General features: G+C 34.9%; 1 protein-coding gene across 1 annotated transcript in view; it reads right to left on the reverse strand.

Annotated features, from left to right (window-relative positions):
• LOC108708487 (glypican-6) overlaps positions 1-21371 on the reverse strand; it is a 644360-nt gene that overhangs the window by 363833 nt on the left and 259156 nt on the right. The gene's annotated exons all lie outside the window — the stretch shown is intronic.

The following is a 21371-nucleotide window of genomic DNA, read 5'->3' on the forward strand; positions in this document are numbered from 1 at the left end:
TATTTCCCTTTTTAAAAAACACACATTTACAATGACCTTGAATCAGTTGTGCTTTACTCTATCACTGATATTTCAAGGGCTAACACTTGTTTGTATTGCTGAAATTGTGAAAATTAGCCAATAACTCATTAAGTCAGGCTAATCTTTGATCAGGCATAATTTGTTTCATAAGGTATAGTTAGTAGGGAGTTTTCCAGTACAATTATAAGATTAAGTTCATTGGTGATTTATTAATGCCAGATAAATAATCTTTGTGACCCTACAGAACAGATAAAACATAATGAAGGCTTAAATATATGATTTCAAGGTGCTTTGGATGCTCAAGGAGGCTCTAGGAGTGCTGCTAAAAGAGCCAATAAAATGTAAAAGCCCTTTTTGGTACAGGCCTCTAAATCTTTTCTCACACAGCTACAGTATTACAGATCCAAAATATTGTTTTTTTAATAATCACTGTCATCATCAGTTACTATTCAGAGCAGAAGTAAATAACAAGCAGACATACATTTGAAGATTACAACTATATAACCCAAAGTTACATAATTTACTATACCTATTTGGCCAGTGGAGAATGATAACGATTTAGGGAAGGTTAGTCTCCCCAAAAAAAGACCAACTGCCAGGGGCATAACTTTGGGGTAATGGGCTCCCCCACAATAACCATTTACAAGCCCTCTCTGCAAAAAAAACATGAGTGATTCATGATTTTGCTTCTGTCACGAGTAACCCACAATTTTGTACAGAAGAAGCCCCTACATTTTTCTGACCCTCTGCTTGGAAAACTACATCAAATTCGGGGAAGACTACCTACTTTCTCTGTAGATAAGATAATGGTAGTAACGATTAAAAAAATTTTTGTAGGTAGCCTCCTTGAATTAAAAGTGTCACCTTACCACCCCTGGATGTGGTATGTACAACAGACAGCATATGCTCTGAGATGGGTAAAGACAAATAATAACACAAGGCACATTCACTAGTGTTAAACATATTGTTAACAACATTGTGTGGTCATTAAAAGGGAGATTTTCAAAAAAATTAATTTTGCATAGTTGAAAAAAATGTACTATATGTCAATGGAATTGTGAAGTCCAACTATTGAACTTTCACAGCAACTGGCATCAACTGTTGAACTTTCACAGCAACTGGCATTAATAGTAAAAATTAAAACCACATTTGCATTACTTGAATTAGTTGTACTACCTACAGTACAATAGTCTAGTAAACTGGTATAGAACCTTATTACACAAGTATTTACATGCACCTTTACAGCTCTCTCGCCGTTTAAAATACTGTATGAAAATCGGCACAGGTGCAGATACTTTATCACATTTACTTTGCCTCAAAAGGAACATTATATATCATTTGTGTAATGTGCATATGTATATTAACAGACTTGAAAATAATGTGGTGCTGGCCAAATGATAATATGCTTAGTTTTGGTAAGTGATTGCCCATAGTGTGTTGGGCTTAAACTACTAAAACTTAAGATCCTTCGTTGGGAGAATTAAGGATGCTTTAGGGTCAAACTTTCTAGAAATGGGAGTTCAAATGATAATAGTAAGTCAGATTTCCCATAGAAGTATACATTTAAAAGGCTAAGAGTTAAAGGAGGGAGATATGTGTTTTGAGTCTAGGGTATAACAGGCCCCAGAAGGAGGTCAAGCCTAGGAGTGGTCATCTTGAGTGATATTATACTAAAAGCAATAAAACCAATCTGTTGTAGACACTATAGCAGCACCAGAGAGATAAGCTATTGAGTTGAGGGGCCACATATAAGCAGTGTACCTGAGGTTTAAGTCCAGGTAGTTAATAACCAGGTCAATAACCAGTCTAGTCTATTATACTCTGCCCTTCAAGCCTACAGTGTATTGTAAATATAATTTTACCAGGTTAGAGACTTTTTCATGCATTAAAAGCATTTAGCACTGACCAAAACTATCAAAGGTGAAGCCCATAGACTCTGGATAAAGAAGAGAAAGCATGTTTCTTCAGGAAAGTAAACTCTATTTGTTGCTATTGACATTAGGTATTGGATTTCTTGGCACTGCTTATCTGGCAATCTGGATCAGCCTATATAATATCAAAGTATTTTGCTTTATGAATGAAGAGCAGCTGTACCTGTACCTTTCACCATGGTGGCATATATTGTAATAAAGCTTGAAAAATAAACAGTTGCACGTTTAATTACATTGCCAGGCCCCAGATTAGAGCTCTATCTTGTTTATGTTGTGCTTTTATTATTATATGTATGTAATTGTTTTAACCTTGTTCTGCAAAATGTTGTCACAACATGTTATAAATAAAGACTAATATGCAGATAAAAGAAAGGATGAATAAGATTTAAAGGAACAGTTGTAAAAATAAAAATGTGATTAATAGATAAGATGTGCAAAATAAAAAATGTTTCAAAATATTGTTAGTTAGCCAGAAATATAATCTACTGTATAAAGGATGAAGTGACTGGATGTCTAAAATAAAAGCCAGAAAACCACTTCCTGCTTTTCAGCTCTCTAACTCTGAGTTAGTCATCAACTTGAAGGGGGGCCACATGGGACATAACTGTTCAGTGAGTTTTCGATTGATCCTCAGCATTTAGCTCAGATCCAAAAGCAACAGTTATCACACATATGCCACCCCCTCATGTCACTGACTGGTTACTGCCTGGTAACCAATCAGTGGAAACCAAGAGAACTGAAAAGCAGGAAGTAGTGTTCGAGCTATTATGTTCGACATCCAGTCCGCCTTTATACATTACATTTTTGGCTATTTAACTATATTGAAAACATTTTTTATTTTGCACAGTCTTTATATTTGCCCAGTTTTTATTTTTATATTGAACAATTCCTTTAAGAATAACATAATTTAGAGTATGAAATAATTGTCTTCTTGACCCAAGATAGAGTGAGTGCCCAGAAAAGGTGTGTGCCCAACATATCAGAGCAGTTGGACAGTCTTTAATCTGCCATAGTCCTATTCATTAACAAATAATTCACAACAGTAATTAACAACAAAGTGTCATAACCACAGGTCACATATAATCATAGGATATAAAATCATTTGAGATGATGTAATTAGGAAGCATCCATCTTTTTTATCATCCTATCAAAAGTATGCACTTTTTTGAAAGGTTTCTACAGGATTTGAATTTGTTGCCAGTGAAACCGTGAAATTCTCCCACAGATGTTTGTCTGACAGAACATAAATTAGAGCCTATTAATATTCATCAATGTGCTTTTACTGCTATGAACATAAAATTATGGGTTCTTCTTGCCTGCTTTCTAGCATCACTGCTTCATAGACAGAAACTTTAGGCATTACAGTGAATAATTCACTCAAAAAATTGTCATGATTACCTCAGTGGGATGAGAAATAATAGAATCCCATACAAAATAATATGTTTCATGATATTTCTCTGCATATTAAAATACAATAAAAACCTTTATTTTAGGATTGCATTAGACTGAGCAGCAAGAAAAATGGGATTTTTGAAAAATGATGATGACAGCACTCTATTCAGCAAATTATAGGTAATACAAGGGCAAAAATATATGGTTGTTTTCAAACAGATGACAAGTGAAAACTAAGGGGGTTATTGATTAAAGGTTGAGCTGTGTTTTTCTTGAAAATAAAAAAAGTTTTTCAGGGTAGTTTCAGTAAAAACTTGAATTTTTCAGGATTAATTATGCCCTGAAGCTGCAAAAAAAAAAAAGCCCAAATCCGAAAACACTACAGCTAAAACCTGTCAACTTCAGGTAGAAGTTAGACAGAGGTCCCTTCATGATTTTTTTCAAGTATTTGAGTCGTCCCCCCAATTGCATTCATTTGAGTTTTTTACATTTGAGTTTTTTTCATATATAAGCAAACATTTGCGTTGTGAGTTTATTCAAGGCTCACAAACTAGACCTTTGATAAATAACCCCCTAAAGAGCAGATATATGATTTATGCGAGTTTAGAGTTCAATTATTATAAAAGCACCTACCGTACGTTGTATTCATACCTATGGGATTTTTAGAAGAAAAATAACAATGGGTAAAAGTTAGAACTCACCATTTGATAAATACACTTACAAAAATCCCATTGGAATGAATAGAACGTGGGTACATATTTATTAACTAAAATCTAAACTCACATTTCATAACTGCTGTTTGGGCTTGACTAGAATTTGATTCAAATTTGAACTTTTTACTTTTAAAAATACCTCCTCCAGCCCCCACCCCTAATGGCCAAAAATCTGCCTCAAATTTTGTCCAGGCCAGTTGTTTTCTTAATAAATGCAAATGTGTGACTCCTTCTGTAGGATCATCGAAAAGTCTTGTCATTATGCATTTTCATGAATTGCAACTAAATAGAAGAACCATGCAGGCACACTCAATGAAAAAGAGATTGTCGTCACCACTGAAGACAAGGGGCATTTTTATCAAAACTTTCATACTGTTACCTTCACAATTAAGTGCAACGTGTTAAGAAGCACAAGATAAAGTATGTCCCTGCCCAAAGAATGTATACTCTCCGTAGGTGGACAGTGGCATAAGGTGACTGCTCTGCAATTGGGGTCTCCTCCACATTCCATTACCTGTGATCATACAATCCTTGTTTTGGCATGCACTGGATGCCACAGGCAGAATGGAGGGTGAGGAATGCAGAAATGGAATTCAAGAAGGCATCTTGAGAGAAAGCTTTAAAGAAGACACATAGGAAAAAAACTAATTTTTTACACAATAATCAATACTATGTGTGGCTGGTTTGACTTTGGGCTAAAAATGTATATTTTTAAAAATGTCCCCTTTATTGAAGTCTCCTATAGATCTGTCATGTCTGTGTTTCAAATGGGGGTGGGCATGTCATAATGGTCCCTTCTAGAAGCACAGTAGAAGGAGGATAGTCAATCACAGCCCTGCAGTAACACAAGCAAATACAGGCTTCTATTCCCTTTTAGGTCAGCATAGCTGCTGATTGATTCCTATACATTTTTCGCCATATTTAAAAAACTCTTTTGAGCCCCATAGTGTTTTAAAATGATTCAATAATGGATGGGACATGTTTTCCTCTCAGGCAGTAGCATATTCTGCTAATCTGGCAAGATGGAAAAAGATCTTTGCAGGTGTTCCCGAGATATTTCCACCAATTAGACCATAGCTGGTACCTAGTACTTAGGAAAGTGCTCTCTATACAGAAACATGTTAATGACATTTGAAGGGATGTAAAAGTCAAGTATACATCTAATCTAAATGTTCATCACTGAAGGAAGTGGTGTGTTGGATGGAAAATGTAGGTGATAAATAAGGTTATCATGATGTCACTACTGAAAAGATGGTTAGCGATTAATAAATAAAAAAACTATTGTCTAATACATTTGATATGTGCTGAGCAGTAAGAAAAATCTCATGGCAGCAAGGCCTCTTTTTCGCTCACAACTACTGAATTCAGTTATCATTGGGAAGAGACATCAACTACCCCTCTAATATTATTCTGATGGATGGAATACTAACCCATCACAAGATTAGAGGCACAATGTGCTCCGGAGATAATAAAATTCAAATAGGTTTATTTCAAAGGGCAACTCAATCTCGATTTTGTTCAAGGGTCAGTTGACAGAGTATATGTCAGTGTAGTATTTTTGGCTTTTGAGCACATGTGCTATTATATACACTGAGTTTTAAAGTGTAACTAGTTCTAAAAAAGTAAACTTGAATAAAATCCTGCATTGCTAACAGTCGTGCTGCATGTCGATACATAAAAAATATAACACAAATGTAAAACAAATCCTATGACCTCTATAGACTGTGATTAAAATTTAGGAAAGCTGAAGAGTTTGCACATGCATGCAAAACCAAAGGAAATAAGTATTGTGGAGGTTAATTATGTATGAAGCTATACTGATTGGGGTAGCTATCAATGTTGATTCTTACTAATATTGATTCTTATCAACGTATTCTTACTAACCTCAAATTGCCATTTTATAGTACTAAATTGAATCTAGAAATAAGTACAGTATATGTTTATATGCAATTCTACCAACTATTTAAGTTGTTTAAATATTGTTAAAACTTTTAAAGCAAATTAAAAAAGTAGGAAAATACTCTTCAAATATTTTATATAAAAATCTGTTATCCAGAAGGCTTGCAATATGGAGATTTACAGTTACTGAGTCTTTCCGGAATTTGGACTAATATGACTAAAATTTACTAGAAGACCTTTAACACTCTGACTGGCAAAAATATTTATGAAAAGTTTAATAAATGTATATTTATTTTCAGGGGAAGTTTTTGCTTCTTAAAGCACAGTGGGTAACAGATTGGGAATGTGATTTTTCTATAAATCCACTGGGCACAATACCCCATTATATGCTTCTAGTAATCTTCCACCTACTATCACTGTTACTACTAAGACTATAAGGAACAAATATATATATATATATATATATATATATATATATATATATATATATATATATATATATATATATATATATATATATATATATATATATATATATATATATATATATATATATATATATATATATATAAAACAATATGACAGCAGATAAACATTGCAACCCCCTCAAACGGTGCTATAGGAATCTATAGGAATAGGTTGATTATTATATTAATATGGATAGGACATCAGGGATCATATACTTATTTAGTCGCAGGGTACCAGGTTGCACAAAAAAAAGTGAGAAAAAACACTCATTGACTCCAGTGCATTTGGCGTGAGAAAAAAAATGCCCATAGACTCCAATGCATTTAGTCCAAGAAAAAAACACCAACTGAATCCAATGCATTCGGAGCAAGGAAAATGTAGTAAAAACCCATTGACAGCAATAAAAATGGGGCTGCAAATTTTTACTCAGTTTCACAAATTTTTCAGAGAAGCAAACTGATGTAGTTGCATTCGTTATTACTTTAGATTTTAATAATACTAGTGTTTGGTCTTTGGACATAATTTATGTTCTGGTTTGACACTACGGGGCACATTTATTATCTGTCAACATTCAGCCTATGACTAAGTGCCTTTTGAGCGAAGATGTGAGTAAAGATTTTTGTTTTTAATTATATTTTTTGGGGACCTATATGATCTTTTGAGTGCTTTTTTGATATGTACAATGTTTGGCTCCCTTTGCTGAGGGTTTGGGGCTGGTGTAACTGGATCCACCTCCAGTTACTGTTATTTTTCAGCTTACCTACTGAGAGTTACGTATTATTACATTTGGATACTGACATTTAGGATAATCGATGCCATAAAACACAAGTAAGTTCCTTAACTCATTCGCATTTTCTGGCATTAATTACTTTTTTTCTGCATGTAGAATTTAAAAAAAAAAAAAAGCTTGCCAGGTTCAAGTGGAATACAGTTGCTTTATAAGAATTTCTGTGTCTATGCTGACTACTAGAGATAGGTGTAACATCAGTGTTTTTTTCATGTTGGCAACATTTACTTCATGAGAACCATTGATCTGAGTCATAGCTTTGGGCTTGTCAAATAAATGCTGGAACATCAACATGACCTGCCAAGTCCAACCATGCTGCGATGCGTACACAGCTATTGCTAAAAACTATGGTATCTGCATGCTTTCTTTTCAAACATGTTTCACATTCCTGAATCTGGCATTAACCAAGATATATGTGTAAATTTGTATAAAGATTGTTTTCTTTGAAATTTTACCAATAAACATTTTCGCTTGTTGGTTTCAAACATAAGAGACCTATATTGGAATGTATTATGCATTTCGTAATAGATAATTTAATCGTTTTTAAATTTGTGAAGTATAAATTTAGTCCTTAATAAATTATTGGAGTATATTGTTGAACATCTAATTGAAATAAAAATAATTTTTTTTAATTATAAAATAGCTCTGACACTATGGGGCAGATTTATCAAGGGTCGAATTTCGAGGATTAATAAACCCTCGAATTCGACTCTCGAAGTAAAATCCTTTGAATTCGAAGGATTTTAGCGATTTTAAATGATCGATCAAAGGATTTTTATTCGATCAAAAAAAGTTTAGAAAAGTGCTGGGGAAGGTCCCCATAGGTTAACATTGCACCTCGGAATTTTACCAATTCGATGGTACCCAAAAAAATACTTTCGAATTCTTCACTCGAGCTTAGTAAATCTGCCCCTATGAGTCACATTTATCAAGGGTCGAATTTCGAATTCATGTGAGTTTTTTAAAACTTCCATAAACTCGCATAAATTCGAAAGTCGACCAATCAAGATGTATTAATAATATAACATTTTCTCAACTTGGACGAATTAAAAGGACCGGAAAACTCAAATCGAATTCAAATAGAATTATAAAAACGCAAATAAAATTTGAAAAACTTGATTCAAATTTTTTTCTCTGAATAAAACTCAAATTTCAGGAAGGCTGCAAACATCACCAAATTGATCCCTGGATCTCTCCCATTGACTTGTACAGTAATTCGGCAGGTTTTATGTAGCAAATAGTCAAATAGTCAGAGAAGCAGAGTCAATGCTCCGTGTGCCCTCAGCCTTTTACTCTCTTTCACTTGGTCTCAAAGAACTTCATAGAAGTTGATAAAACTAATTGTTTCTACTGAGAAGCCCCAGTAATGAGCTGCTTAAAGGTTGCTGCTAAGATAAGAGGCAGGTTTCACTTGGTCTCAAAGACCATCATAGAAGAGGATAAAACTAATTGTTTCCACTGAGAAGCCCCACTAATGAGCCGCTTAAAGATTGCTGCTAAGATAAGGGGAAGGTTTGCTTGTTTAAAGGTATGTAGTCAGATCTGAAAATATTACCCTGTTTATAAAGGGGTTGTGAGTTCAAGAAACATAGCCCAACTTTCAAATTATATTTATAATGGCAAATTATTGTTTTTAATTAAAACAATAGGCAAAATTTAATTTCAACACAAGTCCTATTTAATGTGCTAATTTTAGCAATTGTATTTTTAGGTATATATTGTCCCTTTAATGTGTAAATTTCCACTGCTGACATCCTTTTATATACACTTAAAGTAAGCATCTACTTACTACTGCTTGCTCTGGGTGTCATACACATAAACACGTGTAATGTATTAAAAGTCACGAGACTGATTCATGATAACTCCTATACGTTCATACAGTAGCGATACCATAAAACCATACCACCCCAAATACTACTAAGCTCATACTAACCTCTTATCCACACATTTGAACTATTTCTTGAAAAATGTGTTGAGTTTGTTTGCATTGGGTTATAATTCAAAGTATTATATAGTCTTTCCATAGTGTGGATCACTATGCTTTAAGGTTATTTAAACATTTAATAATACAAAATAGTATTATTTTGCCATCAATATGGATTTATGCTAGCTTAGATAGCCTTTTTGTTGTTTAAAGTGTATATATTGTATTTATTTTAATGTGGCAATATTTTCTCATTTGTACCTAAGAGTAACTTTTGAATAAAATAACACCCAGAAATTGTAGATCACCTGTATTTATCAGCTGTAAACTTTTAATGAAAACTCAAAGAAATGGTGGATCTCCTGTTTTTATTATTTGGAAGCAGAATACAGATTCAATAAATGTATTACAACTCCTTTAATGTAACATGTTGTTATTGTTTTATTGTTTAAATCCCAATACTATTTCCCTAATTCCCATACTATTTCTCAGCTCTGCTATATATCAGAATACAACTATACAGAGCAAATGAATATTATGTATACTGTTTCTTATTCACATGTCTGAAAATAAATATAGTCATTACTGTAAATAAAACACAGAGTTGACAGCATGTAAGCACCTTCTTATAAAAAATGCATACATGCTGCTGGCTCTTGAACCTCATGAAGATTAATAGGAATACATTAGATTGGCAGTGTGGTTTCATATATATATGTAAATATACAGTCATCTGCATCTTTTGCGACTGTTAGAGCGTTCTGGATTAAGACTATGGTTTCAAAACAAGGGGTCTTGCTGGCTTCCTAAAATACATAGGGCACAGGCCTGAAACTAGGGCTATAGATCCTTGCATAAATACGCACCAACTTGGATTTTTGCATATTTATTTATAACAAACTGGCATTAAAATGGATTTAATTGAGATTTGTCCATTTGATCTAAACAACATACATTAATTGAATAAAAATGAGACATTTGTTGTTGCATAAGTATTTATTCTGCAGTCAGTATCTGGCAGAAGCATATTTGGCTGCAATTACAGCTGTGAGTAAATCTCTACCAGCTTTACAAATGTCTTTACTTTAATTTTTGACAAAATGGCCCAAGTTCTGTCAGACTAGACTATTGATGACTAGCAAATATCAAGTCTTGCAGCAGATTTTTAGTCAGTTTGAGGTCTGATCTTTAATTTAGACAAAATACTGTACATTCATGTTCCAGGTGTTAAACCACTCCCTTTTTGCTTTGGCTGTGTGTTTAGCATTATTATTGTGCTGGAAGGTGAATCTCCCCCAGTCTCAGATCTCTGAACCAGGTTCTCCACTAGAATTGCTCTGTTTTCCATATGACCATCATTCCATGTAACCACCATGATTCACAGCAAAGATGGTGTTCTCATTTTAATTTTAGCCTTTTCAGACCAGAAGATCATTTCCTCAAATGTTTGTCTCCCATGTTCCCCTGGCAAACTCGAAAGGTGCTAATATAGGTGTTTTGAGCAATGGAGTTCTTCTGGTCACTCATCCACAAAGCCCAAACTTTGTGAGCATGCTATCTCAAATATCTAATTTTCCAGTCAAAATTAATTGTTGCTTGGCTGCTATTTGCAACTGCATTATAGGTACAATATAGCACCTACTGTATATTCATTAAACAATCACAGTAAGTTTAGTTGATGGGTTTTTTTAATGCAGAGCTGTGGTTGTGCCAAATTCTCACTCTTGATGATATTCAAAGTTTTGTATATTTTTTTTATGACCCAACAATGATCAGCACTTCCCCAAAGCTTTATAACCAACTTGTTTTGATAGCTGCATTGTCTTTGTGATCTGTTTGTTTCAATGAGTTTTCTTATAAATCAGGACTCTCATTCTGTCCAGCATTGATAACATCAGACTGTGTAGTTACAGGAAAAAAATATTTCTACTTAAAGAATTCTTCTATGATAAAGAGGAATGTGATATACATGAACCAGCACCCAACCTCTACAATAACCTCACTCTAAAATCAACATGGACAAAGGGATCAGGGATTAAAGCCCACACTGGATAAGTATATAGAACATTTCCACCACAAGGTCCCAACTGAAATCCTACATAGAAACTATAATGAAAACTATGAAGGCATACTATCATCTCAAAAACTTGTAATTTTTACTTTTACTTTACTTTACTTAGCCAATATGAGGTATAACCTAACTTTAAATTTCCAGCATTTTATTTCAATGTCTAGCATGGTACAGCACTATATTCCCTTTGACATGTCAACTTTTGTACACTATCATTTTGTGAAGACTCTAACTAGAGCTACCACATTTAATACTACTTCTTGTATATTCTATCAGTTCTATACATTTGCAGACTTCATTTCAGTGCTCTCTTTGAACTTTATAAAGTGTGTTGACTAAACTGCTGATTTAATTTTATAGGCTAAAGGGCTTTGGCACACATTTACTTTCTATATGCATAGCCCGATAATACAGTTTTGATCCATAATTTTATTAGACAAATAAATAAAAAGTGTGCATGCAGCCAATTATTCTTTTCATAGGGTCCTTGATATTTTTCTTTAGTTCGGTACTTAGATGTTATTTACAGTGTACATAGCTTGAAGGACCAAGTACATGAGTATACGTGTTAATATTTGTAGAATTGGAGTTCTGGGCCACAATAGAATTAAACCAATGGCAAGTGTGAAAGTATTTAACACTGTTGTGTTTGATAAGTGTTCTGTTTTACAGTCAATAAACTAGGTTTTAAAGAAATCAGGTGGGAGTCTGTAGGCTGTGAAAAGTCCTGGAAATTGTCCAGCAGCCAGTCAGCAGTAAGACTTGAATTTGCTTAGAGATATTTATTTGTACTTGGCCACATATCAGAAAAGTCACCTTTATCAAGCAGCCAGAGCAAACTGTAACTGTAATCTTGACCTACACATCTTATTATTCATTTGATAAAATAAATTAATCTCAGAGTACAGTCAAAAATAGATGAATTTTTGATATATCAAACAGAGATATACAATGTATATTTTTTTCTTGTCTAAAATTTTGTATTCAGACATGTTTAATTTTGGAGCAATTAAGTGTTCTAAGATGAAACCAAAATTATATTGTCTCAGAATGCACTGGGCTGTAAAACTAGCTGTCATCTTTAGTTTTTAAGGATAAAACTGTCAGCACTTTACACTGTCTTAAATAAAAGATTCAAGATGCAATAAAACCAGGGGAAAGCTCATGTTATGTTGTAACACTACAACAAGTCTGTAAATACCTGTTCAAATTTCCCAGAGCTCATCTCTTTTTCTATATTTATTACATTCACTAAGTGCTCCGCTTTATTCTGTGATATTGCTTTTCCTGTACAGCAACATCATTGTGTATAAATGATAGAATGTGACTGCTAGTTCAACCCATCAGTGTTTTCAAAATATTACTGTTTCAAAAGCAAGATATTTTCACAAATCTTGGTGGCAGAATAACCTCAAACATTTCTCAGAAATACAGACTTCAGAGCCCTGGAAGTGAATGAAGACAAGAACAAGTATTTTTGCCTATTATCGAAAATCATATTAAGCCATCTAAGGCACACAGAGGTTGGATTTGAACAAGGTGCTATCTGCATAGTGGTTGTTTGCAGGGTCGGACTGGGCCAGCGGGAAACCAGGAAAAAACCTGGTGGACCCCGGCTCTTGTGGGCCCCACCAGCCCAAACCCGCTCCCTGGATCATTGGGAAAAAAAAATCTTGTGGCAGAGGGCAGGGGTCTGGAGGGAGGCCCTGGTACAGCAGCTCCGGTGGGCCCCAGGTCCCCCACTCCGACTCTGGATGTATGTATATCTGGTACTTATGCAAATTGAAAAATCACGTTTTTTTGGATTCCATGCATTTGTTACCCATTAAAATGTTAATGGATACTTTAAATAATAATGACATTTGCTTTCAAAGTATTAGAAATGTATAACTTATTGTGAATTTAATAAATGTTATTTGATATAATTTCCATTTCAGTAGCAGTAAAGCTATATGTAAATAGCTTTATAAATGTGTGCTATATTTTGCCAAAAAACAGAAACAGATATCAATTCTTACCCAGCCCTTTTGAGATAAGGTGCCTTGGGGGTACACACACTAATTATTAAAGTTATTGAGGCTGTGCTTTCAATTGCTTTGCGGGTGGGGGGGGGTGGACTGTACAATTCAGTTGACACTGTGCTTTCTATCACAGTAGGGGAATAACTATCACTTGCAATGTATTGGACATTTCTCTACATAACCACAGCAGGGTGCTATGTTAATCTGCTTTAAGTCAGCATGTAGTGTTGTACTGTCCATGCAGACTGCATTTAATTGTATATTTCTCGATAGACTTTTCTTCATTCACATGAAGACTTTGAGATACATGTGCACATAAAACCTATTTGATTGTATTGAAAATGTTATCTTAGCAACTGGGGGCACCACACATTTTGTGTGCAAAATGTTACTTCCTTCACGTTAATATTGATTAAGGGTGTAAGGGTTCACTCAACATTGAATAATAAGCACTATTTTTTCATTGTAGTAAATGGTGTTCCTTTGAAACATATTGGATTATACGAAATACACTGCACCATTAAAAACTGACTGAATATGAGTTGCCTCAACAGAGATATCTCTGTGATACCTACCCTGTCACTCATGCCTACCCCTGTGGAGAAAACGACAATCAACCCAGCAATATCATAGCTCTCCCTTGCCTATATTTATAGAATGAACACACACAAACAACTACACTTTGATACTTCATATCTAGTGAATTATAACTGAGACAAAGAATATACAAGAATAAGTTAGACGTATTTGTACCTGGGAATGTAGAAAACCATTTCTTAACATAGTATCACCAAATCCTCAGATGCCTATTATAGCCAACACTCAGGCCTAATATAGTTTAGTGATAAAGGGCTTTACCTACAATAAATTACAATTATATCTATAGAGTACTGGATAAAATAGATGATTGCATCCACAGAAAATGTTGTAACAAAATAAAATACAGTATTAAAATGACCTAAGAAAATCTAATGGTCTTGCACTTCAGTGCAGGAGAAGAGGAGGAGAGAAAAATGGCCCTTGAACAAGATGTTATTGCCAAGGGCAGAAGTCCCCACAGGGGATATTATTGTTTGCAAACATGAAGTGCAATTTTGGACACAATCCGACATGGTTTTCTGCACACAGATATGCAATCAGTGTACTAATTTCAAACGATGCATTAAAATCCAAGTATTATATATGTGGGATTGTGTCATTTCTAGCACTTGGCATTAAAATGAAATCGTTCATGATTCCTTATGGGCAAGTTACATAATTACAAGGTGGGTTGAATAAAAGTCAAGTTCAACCCCTCCAAATGAACCCCAGTGTACATATTTACACACTTACACTGACTAATGTATACAATCACATAAATAAATTATATATACCAATATCGATACTAAACTAACTGTGTATCTTAATATCACCATAGCCTTGGATATTATGCTTGTTCAAGAGATCATCCAAGCCCCTCTTAAATGCATTAATAGAATAAGCCATCACAACATTACCCAGCAGGGTATTCCACAATCTCACTATCCTTACCATGAAGAACCTGCTGCTTTTAATGAAAATATGCTGTGTCTGTTGATACAGCCACAACAAAAAAAGCTTTAAAAATGCTTATCTGAACAACCTGGTTTTACATGTAGTATGAATTCTCATTTAATAGGTTCAGAATCATCTCATTTTCTCTGAGCATTCTGAGGAGACTGAGTGCAGAGCTGTGTCTCATCCAGGGGGGGATTTGGACAGGACAGATACTCTTGGGAAGATAAATTCTCAGATTTTGATTATGTCCTTAATTATAGACTGATAGGAATTATGTTGTGTCCCTTGTATCAATTTAACTTTATCCTTTGATCTTTAGAAATACCATATGATTTAGGCTTGATATGCCTACTGGATCTGTGCAAAAAGATTAACATGGTAATGGTGACAATCAAAGTATTTGATCTTTCATGAAGCAGGGCTGGCTCCAAAAAATACTGAATAATTTTTTATAAAATATGAAAAATGCTGGGCATAATACATTGGTAATTGGTAAAATCACATTGTTTAATCAACTTTGGCACAAAAGAAAAGAAAAATATGTGTTAAAATATATTATATGAAATTTGGTCAATATACATTTTTGTTATAAGCAGAGACAGTAAAGCTGAAGACAGGGTTCACAAAATGTGCAGATTACCAGTATGAATTGTTTCATCTTCAGTAAACGGACTTGTCATGTTAAATTTGTTATAGGCAGCACATCAAACTATTGTGCATTCCGCAGCACTGTCAAATATGATTCTAGCAGAGCAGCAATGTTGCTGATACAGTAACAGTAAATAGGTGCTGAGCTGGTGAAGATATTTTTACAAAAACTGCAAAAGTAGAAACATTTTCATGGGATGTTATGAAAGCTACGCTGCAGACTTTGTATTGATTTACTGATTTGTGAAAAAGAAACTAAAGCTTCAAAGACTTAGTTTGACTCCTACATAAAATGGCTTGAATTGATCATGGTCTCGCCATTATTCCGAAAATCTATGGCATACAGCAGTTGTTTGCACATAAAAAAGTTAAAATGTGGAAAACACTAGCAAAATTAATGGATAGTTAATATTGTCTCGCAGAGCTCTCATTTAGATGACAGATAAAAATGTAAATCTAGGGATGGCTACTATTTTATTTTACCTCTGGTTTATATCAGTGTAACCAAAACATAGTAAGTAAGTAAGGTTGAAAAAAGACACATGTCCATCGAGTTCAACCTTTTTTTTTTTTTTATTAACTACCTATCTGCCAGTTGATCCAGAGGAAGGCAAAAAAACCCATCTGAAGCCTCTCCAATTTGCCTTAGAGGGGGAAAAATTCCTTCCTGACTCCAAAATGGCAATCGGACTAGTCCCTGGATCAACTTGGACTATGAGCTATTTCCCATAACCCTGTATTTCATTACTTGCTAAAAAGCTATCCAACCCCTTCTTAAAGCTATCTAATGTATCAGCCTGTACAACTGATTCAGGGAGAGAATTCCACATCTTCACAGCTCTCACTGTAAAAAACCCCTTCCGAATATTTAGGCGGAACCTCTTTTCTTCTAATCGGAATGGGTGACCTCATGTCAGCTGGAAAGACCTACTGGTAAATAAAGAATTAGAGAGATTATTATATGATCCCCTTATATATTTATACATAGTCATCATATCACCCCTTAAGCGCCTCTTCTCCAGCGTGAACATCCCCAATTTGGCCAGTCTTTCCTCATAGCTAAGATTTTCAATACCTTTTACCAGCTTAGTTGCCCTTCTCTGTACCCTCTCTAATACAATAATGTCCTGTTTGAGTGATGGAGACCAAAACTGTACGGCGTAGTCTAGATGGGGCCTTACAAGTGCTCTATACAGTGGAAGATGTCGTGCAATAAGTTTATAAACTTGTTCCCATTAACTGATCTAGCAGTACCGTTGCTCCAGTCAATATCTGGGTAATAAAAATCCCCCATTATCATTACTTTACCTAAACTAGCAGCCTTTTCTATTTGCATTAGGAGCTTTGTCTCTTCCTCCTCACTTACATTAGGGGGTCTATAGCATACGCCTACAATTAATTTGCTGGATTCTTTACAATTGGTGAAGAACTCCACCCATACGACTTCTGCCCCCTCATTTTCTAACATAACCTCCTCCTTTATATGAGCTTTTAAATCCTGCCTAACATACAGACATACCCCTCCTCCTTTTCTATTGCCTCTGTCCCTCCGAAACAAAGTATAGCCACTGATATTTACTGCCCAGTCATGCGACTCATTCAGCCATGTTTCGGCCACACCAATCACATCATATTTTCCTTCCAACACCAGCAGCTCCAGTTCTCCCATTTTACAAGTCAGACTTCTTGCATTTGTAAACATACATTTAATACTGGTACTATATTGAACATATGACATGTGGTCCTCCCTATCCTTAACAGTATCCCCAGCCAAATCTCCTCCCCCATTCTCCCTTTCTTTGCCCACTATCTCATCTAACCTGTCTACCACTGAATCTTTTACTGAACCCTCCCCCCCACACCTAGTTTAAAATCTCCTCCAACCCTCTAAAAGAATTCAGTAAGATGACCCTGAAACACTGAGACCAGCTGTGGCTGTTTAAACCCCCAAAGGATTTAAGAATGGCCCTGTATTATATACACTTAGGGGCAGATTTCTCAAGGGTTGAATTAAAAATTTAATTTTTTTTTACTCAACGCTGTCAAATTCAACTAGGGAGTTATCTAAACTCGATTCGAGTTTTTTAAAGAATTTGAATTAGATTTTCGAGATTTATCATACTCTGGCCCTTTAAGAATTCAAATTCGACTAATCGCCACATAAATCCTGCCTAAATACTGTTTAAGTCAATGAGAGAGGTGCAGGAATCAATTTGGAGATGTTTGCATCTAGTTTGATTGAATTCGAAAATTTGATTTTATTAATACATTTTGACTAGTCTAATGTATTTATGGGGGTTAGCATGTGATCATTTGTTGTTTATACAGTGTTTATACAATGCAGTGCAGGCAATAAGACTTCATACATTCTAATTTATGTTGGGACAAGCAAGCAATTTTTCCACGCCCGTTCAAAATTTTTTGACGCCGGTGAATTTTGGCTGGAGTTTCGCAAATTTATTTGCAGCCAGAGAAATTTATTATTCATTGAGGGCCAGGGTCAGAAAAAACAAGGTAAAAAAAACCATTTCATTAACTCATTCACATTTGCCATCTCATTTCTTTATTATGATTTTTTTTGTTTGGAAAAAATATATTCCTGTGGTATTTTTACCTTATTTTGCTTGACCCTGACCCTCCATGTATAATAAATCAGCCCCTTAGTGGTTATGGCCAGCAAGTCAGTCTTAAACTATTCATTTTCTATTTAACCAGTGAAACTGAAAAAATAATGGTATTGAGTAGCAATCCCACAGTGAGTTTGTTGGCAACCATGCAGTTAGTAAAGAAAGCTAACTCAATATTGACCCATATTTCCAGTTTCTACGGGCAATCCCAAAACTGAAATGAGCTGCTCTGGCAAAATAATTCCTGCTATTTTAATTATTAAGCATGTTTGCTGATATCAGTGCCATAGAAAATAAAAAATAAAAATATAGTTAACTAGTTATGACTATGGAAAAAAGGTACATTTATTTGCATTATTTTAAATTGATCTTTTTTTAATACTGAATTTATCTATTCGAGAATGTTATAAGAATGGATGCTAGGATTTGATCCACTTGGTGAAAGAAAATGTGCAATAAAAAAATAAACAATAAAATGTCAAGTTAAAAGAATATTTATTTTTGCTTTATTCCCTTAATCTTGTATAAAAATTGTACTGTCTAGTCTTGCCTAAGCAACCATTGCATCCACGTAGAGTGATCACAAGTTCCTTCCTGTAGGATGGGTGCGGCCTAACGTGAGCATGGTATACTATTATCTGGTTCACTAGCTGATTGCAGCTGAAAATAGCATTTCTCATACCAGGGACAGCTCTGCAGTTTATAACCTGTATGCGTGCGGACCTGTGATTTTGCTGCTACTGTTGAGGGGCCTTGCCGGGGCCGACGGAGAACCAGCCCCACCATTGCAGGAAGTGAAAAGGGGGTTGAGCAGTAGATATAACACATTCTTATAACTTTCATGACCTGCCAAATTTTGTAAACTGAACATGGTAATTAGGGGTAGTGGCCTTAAAATTGGTGGGGCACAACTTTTCGTCCCTCTTTCCATTTTTTTTTAATGCTGGGAGGTATATGATTTTACTGCTACTGCTACTGCTGTAGTCCAGAATGCAGGGGACCTGGGGTTTTCTGGATAGGGTCCCAACCAGTACGCGACCATGAGGACTTCCGGAACATCATCCACGGTGGAACGATTCATTAAAAACATATGCGGCTTTATTGATGTATTTAAAATACAAATAGCGGGCAGGGGAATAGGTTGCTTAACGCGTTTCGTGACTATGTCACTTCATCAGAAGCACAGGCGCCCTCTACAGGCATCTCATATAAATACCAATCACAACATGAAAAACATCTGTTTAAAAGCACAGAAAATAGGTATGTGCGTGTGCATCACAAACCATAATATAGTTCAATAGATAATTAATTATACATGCTCTGTAGTATACAAAAAACACAAGAATTATATGTAATATAATGTACCCAGCCTGCCTGACTACGATTCTGCCTAATCCTTTGTACCGTGACCTTCTGCCCAAAAAGACTCTGCTAACAGCCGTGCCCCTTTGCCTGCCAGAACATCTCGTCTTGCACCCCTCGTTAAGTCCAGGTGGCACCCAAGTAAGCTGAGGGCTCCTCCCGAAGCCCAACGGTGGTCACACTTCTGGTGAAGCCGAGCTGAGACCAGGATGCTTGGCACTTGTTCTGGTATTGGGTGCCGGCCGTGACAGGTACTAAATAGTTAATTATTGCAATGAGGCATTCAACTGATAAACATACATATATAAAATAAATAATGTAAATTCATATTTATTTATTCTAGATAGGGGTCTTTCCTTAATTTGGATCTCCATACCTTAAGCCAGCTAATTAAACCCAATAGGGATGGGAGCAAGAAGAAGCAACTTTTTTACTACAGAGGAAATCATTTTTAAAAAATCTAAATTATTTGCTTAAAATGTAGTCTATGTGAGATAGCTTTCCCATAATTCTGAGCTTTCTGGATAATGGGTTTCAGGATAACAAATCCTATACCTGTACATAATGTAAGCTAAACACTGTGTGTGCATTGTCATACCAATTTGTCTTATAAAAGTTTTATTCATTTTTATTTCAAAATGCACCATTTGACTTTTGTAAAATGTATATTTGAATATCAAATGTTAACAACACCCACGGGTACAAAATGTTCTTTTCTGAAAAAAACTCCAGCAGGTTATCTAAGAACACGAGTCTCCAAGTACAGGATCACCTTTTACTATTGAGATAGGAAAATTATTTTATTTTATTTATTTTAATTATTTTACAATATGTTTTAAATTATTTGATTTTTTTTATTTTAATTATTTTACAATATGTTTTCAACCTGGAGATGTGCATCTTGGAGAGCTTTCTCTAGAAAATATGCTAAGTATGCTCAAACAGAATTAATGTTGGTTCAGAAAACACTTGATATAATTTTTGCAAGAGAAGAAAAGGGCGATCTTTTCAACAGTGGTAATTAAATTGTGTTCTGAGTAAGTTAATAGAGGTCAAAGATACAATTATACATGCCACTGACAACTTTTCAAATGCATTGCAGCATCTTTTCTTCTTCGTGCTAAAGACAATTCAATACTGCACAACCAGATTAACCCCCACAATACACTAAGAAAGCTTAAGAGTTCATTAGATCTTAAAAAAAATTAATGATCAATCTATTGATATGATTCTGTGTAATTAGGTTAAAAATATCACTGGGCCGATTAAAAAAAATCTTTGTAAAAAGTGCTGTGAAGCATCTGCTCAGTACAGGCCCCAGATGAACATCCCTGAGGCCTTAAGCATTTTAAGGCTATGATCCCAGAGGAAAATATATATAAGAACACATTTTTTGTGCAAATTAAATCTGACCCACTTAACACCAAATAACACAAACCCCTTGAAGCTTTGTCTACAGGAAGTTCTGGATTCTACATAAGTAGTAGAAACAAAGGACCTGCTATTTGATGGATGCGGAAATATAAGCTTTGAAGGCAATCAGCTGCATGTGACTTTTTGGGGGATATTATCAAATATTAGCTGAAATAACATTTGACATGTTTAAGCATAAGAAGTGTTTTAAAAATATGCAAAAAGTAGTTTTTACATAAACAAGTGAATAATAAAAGTGCTCAGGAGAAAATTGGATGAAAATGTAAATTTTTGTACAAGGCATTCTTTCTCATTTAAAGGCTTTTGCATATGTGGCAATCTCAGGGATTTGCCTGCGACTGTTTTAGTAACCTCAAGGTGGTCCTAAAACACAAAAAAATGCTCTCCTTTGCCCTGTGTGTATGTTACCTAAAAGCGATGTTCAACTGCATATTTGATCTACTAAATCTCACCGAGCAAAGGGCCTAAAATTGCCCCATCTACCTTTGCCCCTCAAAAGCAAAATCTTATTGTTTATGAACCAATTATCATGAAGTG

Source organism: Xenopus laevis, chromosome 2L, assembly GCF_017654675.1.
Source record: "Xenopus laevis strain J_2021 chromosome 2L, Xenopus_laevis_v10.1, whole genome shotgun sequence".
Classification (NCBI taxonomy): domain Eukaryota; kingdom Metazoa; phylum Chordata; class Amphibia; order Anura; family Pipidae; genus Xenopus; species Xenopus laevis.